Consider the following 19,202-nt stretch of genomic DNA (forward strand, 5'->3'; position numbering starts at 1 on the left):
TTGCCAATACTGCTCTCCAGGAGAAGGATCTTCTGGGTATTATGCAAGGGAATACAATAAATCTCAGGTATGATTAAGGGCTTATAAGGGATGATGACTTTTAGGCCAATATGAGTAAGCATTGCTTGCAAAATAGAGGACTATTTTGACAGTAGGCATGTTCTGATAAATTGGTAGATATAGAAGACCAAAATAAAATCTTAAATTGTTACCTTCTTTATTTATTTTTATTTTTATTTTTTATGTCTTTTTAGGGCTGCACCTGCAGCATATGGAGGTTTCCAGGCTAGGGGTCCAATTGGAGCTGCGGCTACTAGCCTATGCCACAGCCACAGCAACGCTGGATCTGAGCCGTGTCTGTGACCTACACCACAGCTCACGGCAATGCCAGATCCTTAACCCATTGAGCAAGGCCTGGGATTGAATCTGCGTCCTCATGGACACTAGTTGGGTTGGTTAACCACTGAGCCATGATGGGAACTCCTGTTATCTTCTTTAGAGTAAGACAAACAGTCAAAACTTTAAAAAATGGTTTGAGTAAAAGACTTGCCTTGTTAGTAGCTTGATTTTGTAAAAAGATGCGAGTGATCTGTACATAATTTTAAAGTCATCAAAAATGTGATAAAAATGGAGAAGCATACTGGATATGCTAGATTGGAGAGGAGGAATTCTCTTTTTATGGTGAGACAGAAGAAACCAGTACCTTAAAATGGCAACTAGATAGTATTTCTTCTTTATTTTTGTTTATATTTCTTTGATGCTAATATTTGATGAATAGGGGCTAGAGAATAGATGCAGATTTTTGAATCAGGGTTTTTGGATGGTCTTAGATACCTATCACCCCAAGGAACATGATATCTATAAAATATCAAATCTCAATGTCATTGGGAAATGATGCCAGATTGCCACCAAATGATACCAGAGAAAGTTCTGCTCACTCACTGTACTTGCTCAATGGGAATATTAGTCAATGTTTAGGGAAAATGCATAGTTTTGAATATAGATCCCCATTCAACAGAGATACGTGTTCAGCTAAAAATCTTGTGATACAGTCAATCATTATTTTTTCTCTTCATAACAATTGATGATCACATACCTCTTCTCAACATCTATGCAAGTCTATGGAAAGACTGCAAGAGATACAATGCATACACTTCTTAGCTACATTCACCATGTTCCATGTGCATACTAGATTTTATAAAAGAGGATGGGTGTAGTGTACTACTGGAGAGAACTTTTCCAAACTATGGCAATGTTCCTCTAGGTGAAACCAAAAATGCTTTTGCTATGATGATACTTTCCAATATATCAATCAATCTCTCAGAAACAAATATTCCAAGTAAATATATCTCTTCATTTATCAGTTGACACTATTATGAAGTTACCATTATAATTAATTAAAAATCAGCATAAACACTTTAAGAGCTGTTTGCTATTGAACATTTCTAAAGGCAGCAATAATATTCTCAGGCTGTATCTACTTCTTTAAAACAAATACATAGGGCTTTTAAGACAGGTCTATTCTTAGAAGAGTTTTGCAGGTAATTTCTCAAAGCAAGGAAGAATTTGGGTTCTTATGATAAGCAATGCAAAAATACTCTGTAGAAATTCTGGGATGAAGAAAAGTATCAATTACAAACAAGAAGTGCAAAATGTTTTTTTGAAGAGTTTAGCTTCTGTTGAAGTTCATATGGAGTTGTCTTTTTGGTTTAAACTGTCATTAAAGTAAATAATTTGTTATCCAAGAATTGGTCTTAGGTAGTGGCACTGTCACTGGAGATGGAGATTTTTTTTTTTTTTTTTTTTTTTTTTTTTGCTTTTCTGTCTTTCTAGGGCCACATCCGTGGCTTATGGAGGTTCCGAGACTAGGGGTCCAATTGGAGCTATAGCTGCTGGCCTACACCACAGCCATAGCAACTTGGGATCCAAGCCGCATCTGTGACCTACACTACAACTCATGGCAACGCTGGATTCTTAACCCACTGAGTAAGGCCAGGGATCGAACCCGTGTCTTCATGGATGCTAGTTGGGTTCGTTAACCACTAAGACATGATGGGAACTCCGAGATGGAGATACTTTAATGTGGCTTAAAAATGACGGTGAATTTGATTATTGTTGGAGATAGACGTTGCAAGCGCCAAGTCTGGCAGGTGCACAGATGGGGGAAAAAACAAAAGGGAAGGGCCCTGTATATTTCAGAATAAAATCCATGATATTCTTTGTCCTAAAAGCAAAATTTTCATTATTAATTGGAAATAACATGCCTCGCCTCTTCAATATGCTACGTTAGGAAACATTTAAAGAAAACAATGTTAGTGGCTTTTATTTGACTTAGGACAGAACTGTTAGCCACAAGTATTTAATAACCATTCACACTGAGCACAAAATAATTCTTTTTGTTTCATGATACTTAGGTAGACCACTTTTACAGTTAAAGGGCTTAATTAGTTTGCTCATTTGTTCATTCTATCAGCAAATGTTTGGTATGCCTACTATGTGCTGGGTTATTTGGGATACAGCAGTGAATGTGGCAACATGGTTTCCACATGCTCTGATTATGGAAATCTTCACAGAAGGGCTGATTATTAGTGATTTGAACCTTTACAGTGTTTATGTTGTTTAACATGGTATTTTCTCCTTATTTCCAATTAAAAGAAAAGGACCAGAAAAAAAATCTTTTTCCTACTTAAAAAAGTTCATTTAGTGTCTATAAGATAGGAGACAATTTCAGAGACCAAATGATCAAATAAGCAGATTGGAATATACATTTTAGTGCAAATACTTTAACTTTCTTTAAGAGATGTTGAGATTTCTGTTCTAAACTACTGATATCAGACAAAAAGCTCATATACTGATAGTTTGGTCCTTTAGAATAGGGTCAGTTGAAAGTCCCTAAGGAAGATATTAGAGCAAAATTTGTATTATAGCTTCCTAACTATCTGGGGTGAAAGTTCAAGGTATTTCTGTCTAATCTGTCTAACAAAGATAGTCAATCACTGGAGGCTACAGCTAAGAGTGACAGTACTGTGCTTTTCACCTGGGTTGAGGAGACTGTATAATGGCATTAATCATAACAACAATGTCATTTATATACCTAGTTATATACCTGGCTATATAACTAGATTACCAGCTACTCATTTGATCCTATGATGACCCTACTTGATAGGAAAGGCAGGTATTCCCTGTTCAGCAGATGGAAGAAGTAGGTTTTAGATGTTCAGGGAATCAGCCTAACTAATGTGCTCTCTAATGCAGTTTCATAAAGTAATTTCTCAAATGAAGGACTAGAAAAATTCTGAGTTTTCAACATAAGTAACTCACAGTTCCAACTACTGTTTGAAGATGGAAGCAGCCAACTGGAAACTCTGCTGATAGCAGAGTTTCAGGCCTCCCACACCCCATCCTCTTCTTGCCTCCATTTCCCTTTTACATAGTTGTCCAATTCTTTCCTCTCACTCTCAAAAAAATCAGTTTAGCTATACTAAAAGAGGTGCTACTGCTTTTTTCTTCTTTTTAGGAAGGAAACAGTATAGTATAATAGTATACTCACCTACATGGGAATGCAAATGGAAATTTACATTTCTGGTTAGTGCCACCAGCCTGGCAACATAAAAAGCTGTCAAATCAGATTAGATCAATTGTGCACCCAGCCCAGATACTGCTACTGGTAGAAGCATAAGTGGACCCTTGAGAGGAACAGTTTATCACAGGTAAGAGAAAATATTACAGGAAACATATCTCTATGGGGGAAAATGGTAAGCTGAGATATATATCTGTTAAGATATATAGTTAGCTGAGAGCTTTATAAAGATAGGAGGAGCTGAAAAGAGCAGTCTTGAGTGAGTGAAGAAGGTTTTTCCAGTGGATTTTAAGAGAGTAAACTGAACTGCTGGTAATTGAGATTCTGAAGGCACCAATGTGTAGGGTATCATTCATAGCTAGTACTGTTTGTTACTACTAATGAACGTGACTTTATTTCTTTCTTATATTTTTCCTGGAATTTACTGTGTATCTATTTAAAGTTTATTGTAATTGTTTGGAGGCTACTTTTCTCTCATGGCTTGGAAGGAATGTCCTAGATCTCCCTGATGGATCTGGGTCAGACTCTTTGACTAGGAAAGTAGAATTCAGGGGAGGATAGCAATGTGGATAAAGAGGCTGCTTCTGCGCTTCTTCTAGAAGCTGCTGCTCCAAGCACTGAAACAGAAAGAGACAGAGGCAGCTGCCTCTGAGCTATGTATTAAACTGCCAGGTTATGACTTGGGACACTAACTCCTTGGTTTTCAGCTGCTCTGAACATCTTTACACATAGTTATTTTAAGAACTTTTGCATTTGATCAGGGAGCATGTGGGGTTAAGCCTTGTGTTTTCCATTTCAGTTTTAGATCCTAAGCAGGTGCAGTTAGTAGTTCAGAATTTAAAAAATTATTAATGTATCCCTCCCCAACCAATGCAAAAACAACTTTATATTAGGGGAAAAATTAATTGAGATGGAGACTTGCTTCTCAAATAAAATTAAAAGTAGTTAGAACTTGAATTTTTAAAAAAAAATCACTAACATTTTCCATTATAATTCTTATTTGACAAGTTCTGGTTAAAAATATGAAAGAATAAATAAAGTCACTTGGCTAGAATTAGGACAATATATAACTACTTGTGCTGATGCCCATTAACCTAACCCTATATTCTACTTATTACATTTGAAATACTTCTGACAGGGACACTTTTGTATATTAGGGACATTCAGGATTATCTGACAATATCAAATAGTGATTTACCACTTGAACTTTGATAATTAGTGAAAGGTATCCTCTAAGACTCACCTCACTCCTTGAAGGGATAGAATTAAAACAAAAGTGAAGGCAATATAAAACAAAAATTCTTTCTTTTCAAAACGTTTCAAGCTACGTACTTGCAAATTCCCCTAAAATTTATACAGGTCATCCTTGGTCTGTTCAAATTCTTTATCTCTAATGGCCCACCACACACCCATGAATCCAAACCAGAGTTGTCCATTCTCTTAGTTTAAAAGATAACATCTGTACTCTTCAGGAGATTCTACAAAGGACGAGTGCTGGAATTTGCTGCTTGGATCCAACTCTGGAAAAATAAAGCAGACAGGGTAACCAACTGTCCAAGTGCACCTGGGATTGAAGGATTTCCCAGGATTCAGGACTTTTGGTGCTAAAATCAGGACTGTCTTGGGAAAATTGGGGCAGTGTGTCACCCTAGATGGAGAATAAACACCTGAAATGATCAAATTATACAGGTTTATTGCTGTAGAGGAGTGAGGTATAGAAACCAGATGCCCTAATTCTCAGTCTGCTACACTGTATATATGGCAGACTCCTTGTTTAGGGAGATGGGGGAAAAGGTTCGTTCACAAGATTCATCTGTTTATGGAGTTCCACACTTCCTAACACAAGAGAAGATCTGAAGGGACAATAACAAATGATGATCATTTGCCATCTTGAAGCTTGGGAAGTTCAAGCTTCCCAATGGATTGGCCCAGCTTCTCACTGAAGACAACCAAAACCAAGACCCAAGAGTATACAGGTATTCCATTGTTACATCTTTTTTTTTTAAGACTTTACAAGGGCAACGTGTATGTGCTCACACAAATTCAAGGGGAAAAAGTGCATTGAGCATACACTTCCACCAAATCCTTGCTTCTCAAAGCTTAGTTGGCAGGTCAAGAGATTACTTTGGGGTGTGTTAGAAGCCCAGAATCTCAAGCTCCATCCTAGAATCAAAACCTGGATTTGGATAGAAGATCCTATGTAAAAGGCACACTAAACTGTGCTTGCCAACTACCTGCTGCATAGGACATAATTTTGTTATAGTCAATCCATTGTTTTTTTCTCCTTTTTTTTTTTGGTCTTTTTAGGGTCACAACTGAGTCATATGGAGGTTCCCAGGCTAGAGGTTGAATTGGAGCTGCAGCTGCCGGCCTAGGCCACAGCCACAGCAACACAAGATCCAATCGGCACCTGTGGCCTACACCACAGCTTGTGGCAATGCTGGAACCTTAACCCATTGAGTGAGGCCAAGGATCGAACCCTCATGCTCATGGATACTAGTTGGGTTCGTTACCACGGAGCCTCGATGGGAACCCTAGTCAATCCATTGTTGACTGCAATAAAAATGAATCACTAGAATGATGAAAATTTGCTGAGATACTGCAGCAAGGCAAAGTTGCTATAAAAGTTCCTAAATACCTACTTTGAATTTCTGACTTATCCTGCAGCAGATAAGTAACAGTTTACAGGCTGGCACAGGTCCGCAGATCACACTCTAAGCAGCCTTGCACTAAATGACATAAGCAGCTTCACACTGCTGGTCAACACCTAAAGAGACCAATGAACATTCTGTATACATCATTACTTGGTCAAGATGAACTATACATTGCAGAGCTGGTCCCTGTAAAAAGGATCACACTTCAACGTGGAGCCCAAAGAAAAGCCATACTTTGTGGGGCTGATTCTCATAATAGAATGTCTATATGGCCCAAATCTCACTAAATACTGATCAAAGGTATTGATACTGGTGGGAAGTAGTGTATAAAATCAGGTCTGAGTTATGAAAGTGGAGAAGGGCAAATTTTGTTGGTAGAGACTACATGGAAGTTTTATTTTTTTTCTGTTTCGAAGGTGGTTGGGGGAGAAATAGAAATGCTGGATATGAACTCTTGCAGCACCAGTTTTCAAGTTCCCAGAGGTCTATTTTTAACTTGATTTATTTTGGGGTTGGCTCTACATTAGATGACACGTCCCAATCTTTTCCTCTCCAAACCAGAGTAAAAATGGCTACTGCTATGAATGTGTCTCCCCAAGATTCATACTGAAGTCCTAGCCCCCAAAGGTGACGGTATTAGTAGATGGGCCCTTTGGGAGGTGCTTAAGTCATGAGAGTGAAGCCTTCATGAATGTCCTTATAAAAAAGGTCCTAGAAAACGCCTAGCCCCTTCTACCATGTGAGAATATAAGTCTGTGACCTAGAAGACAGCCCTCACTTAACCATGCTGGCAGCCTGATTTCAGACTTCTAGCCTACAAAAATATAAGCAAAACATATCTGCTGTTTATAAGCTACTCAATCAGTAGCTAAAACCACTTAGTTGTATCTTAGCTGTGGTTAAGATAGTTTTGAAAACTTTAAAGGGTGGGTATGAGAAGAGAAGTTACTAGGGACTCCATTCTAGATTTGGTTGTGGTAAGAGAGAGTCATAAAAAATCATACTTGCAAATGTAGATTGCAGTGTCTATCTCTTCCTTCAATGATACTTGAATTTTGATGCTCTAATCTCATAACTATCACCAACCTCAAAATGTTAAGTAACAATATTTATAGAAGCTTCACCTAATTGCCCAAAACTGGGAATAACAGAAATGCCCTTCAACTCATGAATGGACAATCATATGTTATACATTGTATAGTAATCCATATAAAGAATTAGTAATTGGTATTATTGATATGTACAACAATGAAGATGAACTTCAAATGCATAATTATGCTAAGTTAAAAAACCTATACTCAAAAAAAGCTAAATACTGAATAGGTCAATTTATGTGACATTGTGAAAATGAAAAACTAAAGGGACACAAAACAGGTCAATGGTTGCCAGCAGTTGGGACTAAGGGGAGGGGTCAGCTACGGAGGGGTCAGCTACAAAGTGGTGAGAGGAAACTTTGGGATTGCTTTTTATTTTTATTGCAATGGTGGTTACATGATTGTCCAGCATATTCTGCGCTGATGTACTGGAGTTCTTGTATAGATTTTCAGTGGAAAAAAAAAAAGAAATTTTAAGGTACTCAAATAGACAAAGGAAAAAGAATCTTTAAAAAATAACTGATGTGGTCCACTCCCCTCATTTTAAAGATGAAGAACTTAGGCCCAAGGAAGTTTTCCCAAGGTCTTAGAACTAGTCAGTGGCAGAGAAATATACCTTTTTTTCTGAGATATTCTAATTCTGTGTGATCTTCAAAAAGTTACTTAACCTCTCAAAGCTTTAAGTTTCCTCAATCATAAAATGGAGATAATAAGTGTACTTGTGTTTTGGGGAGCAATAAATGAGAAATATAAAGTGTTAAGTACAGTTAGTGGCAAATAATAAGTGCTCAATAATTAGCTATTATTATCATTATTAATAATTAGAAAAAATCCTAGCATGGTGTTAAAGATTGGTCTAACAAAACTTAGTCTTGAAAATGTCATATGCTAGGTCTTTCTGAGAAGCTGATAAATGTTACAAGACCCAGAATATATATAGACAAAAACCTTTGCATCTTTTGGAGAGAATTAAGAAGTCTTGGGCTTAAACTATCATCTAGAAACCAAGGAAACTGGCATTTGAGTGATATGTTTTCTTTGGAATCCTAAGAACCACCACTTTAGACACTACATGCCCACAGATAGGTATGAATTTAAAACGCCAAATTTTGTGGGTTTGGCATTAAAAAATACCAGAAAGTTGATTATTAAAAGTAAACCACAAATTTCCTTGATCTATGTTGAAGAAGTAGAAATATCCTTTTTCCTTCCTTGAGATTCTCTACCCATAAGCAAGTCACTACTTTTTTGCAATCCTTTTGCTCTCTCCTCCCATAAAATTTAGATTATGTAATGGAAGTTCCACACTCAAAATGTGATAATTTATGGGCCCACAGCCCAGAGGATTCAGAGGAGACAATGAAATTCCTAAATGTGTGCAAATTATTCCAGAATGGGAAATGACTCTTCCTGTGTAGCAGAAATTATTTATGTAACACTACCTTGGGAGAATGTTAATGGTAGAGCATTAAATTACACCGTTTAAAACAAGGCACTTCTACAGGGTTTTATATCTTCTTTCCTAATTTGGAAAGACAGCATTTGTACACACAAAAGAGCAAGTTTTACTATTTTACTGTTAAGTGGTTAGGTCAGGTTTCAGAAAGACTGTCTGACGCATTAAATACCTGCCAATTGTGTGGAAGGAAAGCTCCAGTTAAACCATGACAGAGTGGTGGATCCATCACTCTTAAAGTAAGCAAAGTAACCAGCAAATTCCAATACCAAAAAAGTGCCAAAAGAGGTCATAATGCCTACTGAAGGGAGAAAAACTTTACCTCAAATTCACATGCTCTTAGTAATTTTCCCAGATGGTATCATAAAACTGCAATCATGACCTAAGTAATCTAAGTTATTTCAGCATGTAATTCTATTATTATGTTCCCATCCACATCTGGATAGTTCATTTGTAAAAGGCAATTTCAGTTGAAAAAAGAACTCAAAAAGTTCAACTAGGTCTAGTGGAACTAATCTGTATATAAACAAGGATCTTTTTTTTTTTTTTTTTTTAAAGTATGGAAGAACATAAAGATTTCACCTGTACTTACAGCATTAAAACAGTAGTTCAGTTTGAACTGGTAGCCACAAATTTACTTCTCTTGGCTCTGTCACAAAATCCATAAGAATTTAATGCCTTCAGGGTTAGATTAGATACATGTTAGTGGCAAAATGCCAGTTACCATTTTAGTGGGGCTTTTGCCTTTCAACCCTTTGCCCTAGTGACCAGACGACATTTTTCTTAGAGTTTCCTGTAGCATATTTCTGCTATTTTATTTATGTATTTATTTTTAAAAGTTTTTTTTTTTTTTTTTTGGCTGCCCCATGGTATGGAGTTTCCAGGTGAGGGATCAGATCCAGTTGCACGCTACACCACAGCTGGGGCAAAGCAGGATCCTAAACCTATTGTTCTGGGCCCAATATCGAACCGGTGTCCCATCGCTCCAGAGATGCCACTGATCCTGTTGCACCAGGGCCGAACTTCAACTTTTACTATTTAAAAATTTCCAAAAAGGAGTTCCTGTTATGGCTCAGTGGTAATGAACCCAACTAGTATACATGAAGACTGGGGTTCAGTCCCTGGCTTTACTCAGTGGGTTAAGGATCTGGCTTTGCTGTTAGCTGTGATGTAGGTTGAAGACATGGCTCGGATCTGGCGTTGCTGTGGCTGTGTGTAGGCCAGCACCTGTAGCTCCAATTCGACCCCTAGCCTGGGAGCTTCCATATGCCATGGGTGTGACCTAAGAAAAAAAGAAAAAAAAAAAAAAAAAAGAAAATCCAAACATGTGAAAACATACGCCAGGGATCAGAGTATCAGCCTGGGATTAATGGACCAGCCAGTCAGAAACTACTTGAGTGAATCAGATGGGGTTCTACTCATCTCTAAAGGATTCCAAAGGAAGCTCACATTCCCAGCAGGAAGGTGAGCAACACACTTTTAGCACAGGCAAGGGTACAAGCTTCTGGATCTAAAACTCTCACAAGGACACACAATTACATAAGATAATGCCCATAGAGGAAGGCAGATCTTTTTTTTTTTTTTTTTTTTTTCCAACTAAGTGATCATTCTTCAGCTCTCAACTGTTCTTTGGGTAAAAAGCCAAAGTAGGGCATCTTGGTACAATTCTCCACTGGGTGGCTGTTTATCTTCTGCCACTGTTTCCTACTATCTCCATCAGAGTCCTTGCCCCAGAGGTCATACGGTATCTTGCTTAATCCTGAAATTAATAAATCTGTGCAGATGGGAGGATTGTTGGAATAGATCCAGATTAGGAGACATGCAGAATGGGTGCAGCCTGGACTGGCCTGGAGGAGGAATGAGATTCCACAAAGTCTGACATCATTTGCAAGTGAACATGTCTGGTGGTATTTTGCAGTCTGGAAGCATGCATTTCTGCTTGTAAGTATCCTAACTGTACCAACTTGTTTCTGTGTCCTTATGATGAATCAACCTCTTCTGACCTACTGAAGTGGTGTTTAGGTTTTATTGTTCCATTAACCCCAGCCTACTACTGACAGTAATTTCATATTTTCTATATAATTTATGCCTAGCACACATAGATATTTTATTTATCTGAGACCCAAAGAAGTATGTTTTGACTGCCTTGGTTTCTAGGCTCTCAAGCACAATTCTGTCCACACCAATAAATGAGCCTGATGGCGAGAAGCTACCTGAAAACAAATGACTTCCAAGATGAATTTTAAGTAAGAAAGAATGAAAAGAGGAAGCATTGATAAACATTGGGAGTTCCTGCCGTGGCTCAGTGGTTAACAAATCCGACTAGGAACCATGAGGTTGCGGGTTCGGTCCCTGCCCTTGCTCATTGGGTTAACAATCCAGCATTGCCCTGAGCTGTGGTGTAGGTCGCAGACTCGGCTCGGATCCTGTGTTGCTGTGGCTCTGGCGTAAGCCAGGGGCTACAGCTCCGATTAGACCCCTAGCCTGGGAACCTCCATATGCCAAGGGAGAGGCCCTAGAAAAGGCAAAAAGACAAAACAAACAAACAAAAAAACCCAAAAAACAAACAAACAAAAACATTGATAAAAAGGGCTTTGTTTGGTGAAAGAAGAAATTACAAGACGTTTTCAAAAGCCAAAGTAAATCCCAGGAGGTTGAAAACCTGAGTCTGAGGTATGTTATGCGGAGAAGGGGGAGTGAGAACAGTAGTTAAGTACAGGCTTCTGCAAAGGTAACTAATCTTCTGAAACATCTCTTGGGATTGCATCATCTTGACCTAGCAGTTGTTTTTCATTCCTACTTTCCAAACTACCTTTGTATAAGGATTAAAGACCTTCTCCCAGGCCATTAACTCGGACTGTCATTAATCTCCAGGAAATACCTTGTCAGTACTGCTTAAAGGGTACAGGAGAAATGCTGCATTTTAGATGAAAAACAGTTAATCACACAGCTATTTAACTACCCTTTTCAACAATTACTGATTCTTTCTGGAACACTTTTTTGCCCCAGAATTTGTTAACATTTTAATCATAGTCTTACTTGTAAACTGTGAAGTTGTTAAATAGGAAATGCAATTGATCCAAGAGAAATGCCTTCCTGAAGGGTAAACTGAGATTTCAAAAACACATGTAAACACACGTGTTTCATGTACTTAGAAACTGTTGCTGACCCCAAATTTTTATTGGTCAGCTCCAATTATGGTCTATTTCAATTTTAATCTTTGGTAGGAGGATATATTATCTACAAAATCAGCTTTGTAAAAAGTCTAGAAAAATTGATATAGGATAAATACTTCTAGAGGGATGTTCATGAGACTTAATACTTCTTGTGGATGCTCTTTCCAAGAAAAGGCAATAGCTACAGAACAATATATACAGCCAAATATAGCAGAAAAACAGCTTACAAATGAGGTTTCCTATACACATGAATTGCCTCATGAGGAAAAAGTTAGATAAAGGCAGATTTTTAATACAAAGATTAGAATGAAAGTGCAGGTGACGTTTTGGCTATTAGAGAGGGAAGTGATGATAGAGGCAGTAAACATGGAAGGGAAGAAACAAGGATATCAACGGCTGGGCAGTGAACTAGCTATCCTAAAAATGGTGGCTCAATCTCTGGGGTAAGGGAAAAAAACAACAGAATTGACTGGCTTCATCCTCACTTTTCCTGAATTTCTCTTCCACTTGAGGAAAATTAAAAAGCTGAGGGCAGCTTGTTTGGTGTAAATCACCAAAGTAACAGGGCCAAACTCACTGCCTCTCGCATAAAATGGGAAGAGGTCCTCAACATTAATTGTTTGGATTCCTGGCTTTTGCCAAAGAAGGCCTTGGTCAGCCAGCTCTGCACTGGATTCTTCTCTGCCTTGGTCACTGTCCACTGGGTCTTGAGAAGACAGGCCTGTGCTTCAAGTCATTTTTCTTTGTAAACAAAGTTGTGAACCACTAACAGTTTTGTTTAAAAGTTTTATAAAATGGTAACCACATTGCTACATCTCTCTGGAATACCCCAAAATGTGGTTAAATTTCTTGTTAAAAAAAAAAAAAGTTGGGAGTTCCCGTCATGGCGCAGTGGTTGACAAATCCGACTGGGAACCATGAGGTTGTGGGTTCGATCCCTGGCCTTGCTCAGTGGGTTAGGGATCCGGCATCGCCATGAGCTGTGGTGTAGGTCACAGATGTGGCCCGCATTGCTGTGGCTCTGGCGTAGGCCGGTGGCTACAGCTTCGATTCGACCCCTAGCCTGGGAACCTCCATATGCCACGGGAGCGGCCCTAGAAAAGGCAAAAAAAAAAAAAAAAAAGTTCAGATTTCCTGAATAAATACATAAAAACAGTCAATGTAGTTAACAGGCTTTGTGTGACCACAGCCATATCATCTTGATCTTCTGTTTCTTGCTTTGGGCCGAGGTCAGGGTGGGCCATTCAGTGAAGGAGGCTCCAACCAGTCCAGAAGCTCAGAAGCCGCCTGAGCAAGTTTCTATGCAGTCCCCACCCTATAATTTGACATGACTGGTGGTAGGGGTGGGTAGAAAGGCTACCTTCACTAAAGCCTGGCTTTTCCTACCCAAACACAGCAGTTATCTTCATTTTATGGAAGTGAGAAGCCAGATTTTTACAGACAATGACAGGGGGCCCCAGTTTTGTGACCTGGCCTGTAGGCCTATAAGCAAATAAGGGGTACAAATGGACACACTCCTACTGACTGCAAACCTTTGCTCATGGTTTTTATTAACAGGAGTTGATCTTTACGTAAAGATCATTGATAATGCCTCGAAAACACAGGAAACAAAGATTCTTTTATTTAGGGTAGAAGAGACAGATCCATCTTAATGCAACAATTTGTTATTAGAACAAACATGCTTATTGCAAAGCTAGTCAGACTAAACCTAAACGTTTTCCTGTTTAAATTTCCCAGGCGACATTTTGTAATTGCCACTGTTAGTGACCAGGAACTCCTAATACAGTCCATGCATCTCCCCATACCAACTTTGGTCCTTCACTGACCACACCTCCTTTTTGCTGACATTCAAACTAATTGCTGTTACCAGCCCAATCAGTGCTTCCAACTTTCAAAGAAAGGCAAAATTCAAGACTTGAGGAAAAAACCTCTAAAGATTCCAGATCTTATGCAGAAGAACTCATGCTTAGAGCAGATTCTGCAAAAATTACAATGGTTATCCTGTCACTAGTTTGATTCCCTACCATTATCTGTGTAGCAGTCCCCAAAGGAGCAACAGCAGCCTTCAGAAAGGAGCTGCTCTGCTCAGGACTTAGTGTTCCACATCTGTCTTTCTGGTTGGCTCCCACTGTTCCCTCTGCTCTTGCCATTCTGAGCTTTTGCCATCCGTGGTTTAAGTGGACCCTTCTTAAAGGGCCACATATTCTGCTTACATGGTGAGACTTCTAATCACCAGTTGCTTTTTGAAGATTCCCAGCCTAGGATCACAGAGTAAACAGGAGTATACAAAAGTCAGGAAACGTATTTCACAAAATACAGATCTATGCACCCTGGTCAGTTGGTTGGCTCCGTTTTTACAGCACTTAGAATCCCAAGCCTCAACCACACACATTTTCCTCCTCCACTGGCACCTGTACCAGTTTCCTTTAAACTATCCTTGCCAATCTGCTCTGTCCTGACAGAGCTTAGACATAGATGCAAAGCCTCTTTTTGATGAGAGGGTTTAGAAACACTGCCTGAACAGAAAATTTCTCTCCTACATATCAAAGCATTATAGAATGTTTTTAATATAATTTAGTCCCTGATCTCAGAAAAAGGAGAAAGCTGGCTTTGCAAGGTTTCATCTTTGGTGGCCAAGTTAAAGAGTTAACAAATTCAGAGGAATCAGTGTCTTGGGTTCATTCCTTCATTCAAACACTGAGTAGCTACTAAATGCAAAGCACTATTGGGAGATACAGAATGAAAAGGGCACTATCCTTGCCTTTGAAGAATTACCAATTTGGCAGAAGTAGGAAAACACCTAAAAACTATAAAGCAGCATAGAATATGAAAAATGTCACAAAAGAGGTACAAATAAAGTACTGGCAAGAAGAAACAGAAAAAGAGAACCCTCCACCTGTGAAGAAGCAGAAATCATATTTACAAGGATCCAATTTCTTTGCAAGCATCTTATGCAAAGCATCCTGTTCTCTTTCCTTATTATCCTTTTTCTCAGGACATTCATTTATCCTCTCACTGCCCCAACCCCTCCTGTGATCAGCTGGATCAGAGGGCAAATGTGTTACTTTGAAGGATATATTTATTTTTATCACAATCGTGATAATTGTGGAAGGAAGCACTAAACTGAAAACAAGTTTGGGAGAGTGAGAGTCATAACTTGCCTTCAATTACTGACTCATCCTCTGTCTCCTTTCTTTGCTTCTTTTAATCTGATCTACCTCACCTGAGATCCTCTTATCCAGCAACAGAGCTGGATTGCTACTTCTCTCAAGTATCAAAGTTTGCTTCCAGAAAAGTCTCTGGTCCTCGCCTGTGCCCACAGTCAACACACTACCTCCCTTGGGGGGGCCACGGGGAATTGCCATTTCAGCTGTAGTATTAACTGTCCTCTAGTAAAGGAAAGTAGGACATGAGCTGTCCCTGGATGGTGAGGAAAGAAAAAAATATTTCCTTCTCAGACTGTTATAAAGCTATCTTGGACAGTAACTTGTAACTGCCACCTGGAAGAGGCTGATATACGTGTTTGCTTTTCACCAGTCTAATGAAAATTCCAGTTTGCACCATGCAGCTCCAGAGGTACAAAGTGGCCAAGGCATCCCAATATCTGATTGGCTTCTACCTTTCATATAAGTGAGAGGTCATTCCCCACTTCCTTCTCTGCTTTCCATTATCTGGGCTAAAGACTGACCACTGAAAATCAGGAAGCTAAGCCTCTCCACCCCACCCTACTAGGAATGGGTTAGGAAACGCAGACAGGAAAGACTGTCTTCACTAATTGCCTGGGAGAATTTTCTTCAAAAGACATCAGAACACCTTCACAATGGCGCTCCATTGGGATCTGCGGCAAGTAATTGCTAGCTTCACCAGTCTCAACTCTACAAGAGGTCTCAGTGACTCTAGTCCTCACAGCTCTGACATTTTCAGCCACCAGAAAAAATGCAGGCATCTCTGGTCAACAGTTCTCTCATCTATTGTATTTTCATTCCCATAGAACTCTGCTTCCTCCCTTGGATTCTTCCCTTCCTAATTTCCCTTTAAATCCATCCCATGGTGCTCTCTGAAACTTTTGAAGAAATGTGGAACACTGAAAAAGCACAACTTTGCAGTCAGGCAGACCCAGGTTCAAAGAATCTAATGTGAGAGTTCCTGCTGTGGCACAAGAGGATGAGCAGTGGCTCTGCAGCATCAGGATGCAGGTTCGATCCCTGGCCCAGAACAGTGTGTTAAAAGATCTGGGGTGCTGCAACTGTGGCTTGGAAGAATCTAATGTGAACTTGTGTGATCCTAAATGATGCACGTGGCCTCTATGTACCTTATGCCTGTATTTGTAAAATCCAGATGATAATTAGTTTGTAGCATCCTATGAGGACTGAATTGTACAAAACAGCCAAGTACAGTACCTGACACATCCTAGGTGCTCAACAAATGACAGCTACTGCTATTACTAGAAGCCCCACATGCTCACTCTTCTGACTTACTCCTCTTCCCTCCTCCTGTTCTACCTGTTGCCCAGCCCTTCCCTCAGGACTTACACTCTTTCAGTCCCTTAAGAGATGACTGCTCATACTCCCAGATCCAAGGCCTAAGCCTGGGGCAGTACCATTCTCCAGGCTCAACACTGCTGCTTCCAGGCCATTTTTTGCCATTTTCATATTACCTGCCAGCTACATCTCTCGAGGTTCATGTCACTGCCCACGGCACACTTGTCCAATTCCCAATTCTTCTACCTACTGACTTCTCCTCCTATTCCATCTATTTAATAAGGACTTTTGCAAATGGGTCAACCTTTTTCCCCCTCTTAACCCTCTCTCCATTGTGGGTAGCTTGAACTTGAACATAGATGACCTTTACCACAATTTGTCTTAAGAGCCTCTCAAATCCAAAAATAGTTTGTACACTTCACCTCAGCAATCCAGTTCCACAGCTACACCTGGAATGTTCTACCTCTGTACACCTATGATGCTTTACTGTACTTAAGTGGTACTCATGTCCGTCCCTCCTCCTCACCACTGGAGATCACATCTTATTTGATTTTTTCATCCTTATCCCCAAGACAGTGTCTGGTACACACTGGGTATTTAATAAATTTTTATGAAATGAATAATATGGTACATTTGCATAGTTTTTTAGAGCTTACAATATGCCTCTCTATCCAGTCTTATTTGAATATCACTTTAGGAAGGCAGAAATATTATTTCAATTCCTCTGTATAAATATGGAAATAAGGCTCAGAAAAATTAATGACTTACTCGGGGTTACATGGTTAGACCAAAACAAACACCTATACATTGTATCACCCAGCTGGGGCTCTTCCTACCATCTCAGCAATAGGAACAGTCCTCTTCTTCCCTGACTTTCTTGTCCTTGAGTTCTTCTTTCTTGTGAAAACTTATGAGAAAATTCAGAAAAATGATAGTTTACTCATCTTATGTTCATATGAATAATTCTGAGAGGAATATGCATTTCTGTGCTCCCAAGGTTCTCCATTAGACTGCACATTAAACAAACTCTCAGGATCTTCTTAAAAGAATTATGTAATGTTACATTTCACTACCCCCAGTGTGAACAGTAACATGATAAATGTTCAGTCTATTACCAACATTAAGTAGATTTCAAAGCTGGAAAATGCAGAAACCCAATCTTGTGTTTTCTGATTAATTTAATCTGGATTTAAGCATCCTGATAAAGCCCACAAAATGACAGTTCAAAACTCTTCTGGGTTACCAATGAAAAATTATCACTGGCAGGAATTTGAAAATTCTTTTTTAATATGTATATAAAGAAGACTTCTGCAATTGGCAAAGCAAAAACAGCTTCCTGAACCCCTCCCTGTGTGTGCGGCCGGGGCACCCCCACCCCTGGGCGCCCCCCACCCCCCGCACATCCCATACACAGCTGAATCCAATAAGTTCTTAACTGGAATCTGATTTACAATCCCAAACTGTGAAGTATCTAGTTTCAGGTGGTGAAGGAAAAGTCTTTCTTATCTGGGTCATCTGCTATCTTTAAAGTATTTTTCTAGTTTAAGGGAGCTATTTTTAAAAAGCGATTATAGCTAATGGTTTCTTTTCACCATGAGTTTCCACTGCTGTATATGGCAATGATTTTTGTGAAATCATTCTTTAGGAAGGTACAACTGTGCTAGACACTGAGGGATACAAAATATGTATGGGACTTGTATGCTGAAAACTACAAAATACTGATGAAAGACTTCAAAGATCTAACAGAAATATGTAACTGTGTTCATGGATTGGAATACTTAACATAGCAAATATGTCAATTTGCCCCCAAATTGATATACAGATTTAATGCAATTCCAACCAAAATTCCAGCACACTTTTTGGGAGCTGTAGATGAGATAATTCTAAAATCTCAGGAAGGTAAAGGAACTAGAATAGCTAAAACAATGTTGAATAAGAAGAAAAAAGGAGTTAAGGAAGACATTGGCTATAAGCACAGCACTAAACTCCAATGACAGAAGCTGTCCAACTCAGAATACTTGGTAATAAGTTAGACCAGGGGTCCCTGTCTTGATTTTGAGATTTTAAATGGTCCAGTTTAAAATGAGCTATCCTTTCCTTCTTAAATTTCACAATTCTTTTTTTTTTTTTCAATCCTGTAGTCTATTTCTTCAGTTACCCAGTAATGTCTAATCTCTCAAGGTACTTATGAAAGTGTACAGATTACCAATCTATGAGACCTTTAGCACCAGGTTGGATCTATGCATAGAGAAAAATTACATGTATTCAGGAGAATAACACATTTATGGATAGCAAAATTAAATGGAATTTGACTAAAAAAATACATATGTTTGGCATATACACTATATATATATTTCCATTCTTCTGAGTTTGCCTCAGAAGAGTAGAAGTGTGATCACAGATTTTTTTTGATACTTAGTTGCTTAATTCTAAAAGAAGTTAAATACAGGCAGATAAGTCCTAAAGACTGGGTAGGGACTCAAAATAAGTATGAATAATTCTTTCTGAAGGGGGAACCTAAGAATAATAGTTATAATAACTTACTTTTGCTCAGAGCTTATTAGATACCAAAAAATTGTTCTAAGAGCTTAACATTTATTGACTCATTTAATCAACTATCTAGTGGTCTTTATACTGAGGTACTGGGTGGAAAATCTTTTTTGCAAGATGGGCACATGAAAGATGTATTTTAAGGAAATTAGTCTCCAGACTTTAACTTTCATTTGCACTTTATTTTTTAACTGCCTGAGAATTGTCCTAC

At 38.9% G+C, this 19,202-nt stretch overlaps 2 protein-coding genes across 10 annotated transcripts in view; one reads left to right on the forward strand and one right to left on the reverse strand.

Moving 5' to 3' along the window:
- The window catches only part of CMSS1 (cms1 ribosomal small subunit homolog (yeast)), a 393,374-nt gene that overhangs the window by 92,158 nt on the left and 282,014 nt on the right, over positions 1-19,202 (reverse strand). The gene's annotated exons all lie outside the window — the stretch shown is intronic.
- The window catches only part of FILIP1L (filamin A interacting protein 1 like), a 298,130-nt gene that overhangs the window by 1,576 nt on the left and 277,352 nt on the right, over positions 1-19,202 (forward strand). Inside the window, exon 2 of one of the 4 annotated variants that reach the window (XM_021071312.1) lies at positions 10,567-10,725. The exons of 1 other annotated variant lie outside the window; for it this stretch is intronic. The gene's annotated coding sequence lies outside the window, so the exon portion shown is untranslated. Of the gene's footprint in view, positions 1-259; positions 10,726-19,202 lie in introns of those variants that run through there. 2 more of the 4 variants (XM_003132710.6, XM_021071311.1) reach the window with 2 other exon arrangements.

This window comes from Sus scrofa, chromosome 13 (genome assembly GCF_000003025.6).
Source record: "Sus scrofa isolate TJ Tabasco breed Duroc chromosome 13, Sscrofa11.1, whole genome shotgun sequence".
Taxonomy (NCBI): Eukaryota; Metazoa; Chordata; class Mammalia; order Artiodactyla; family Suidae; genus Sus; species Sus scrofa.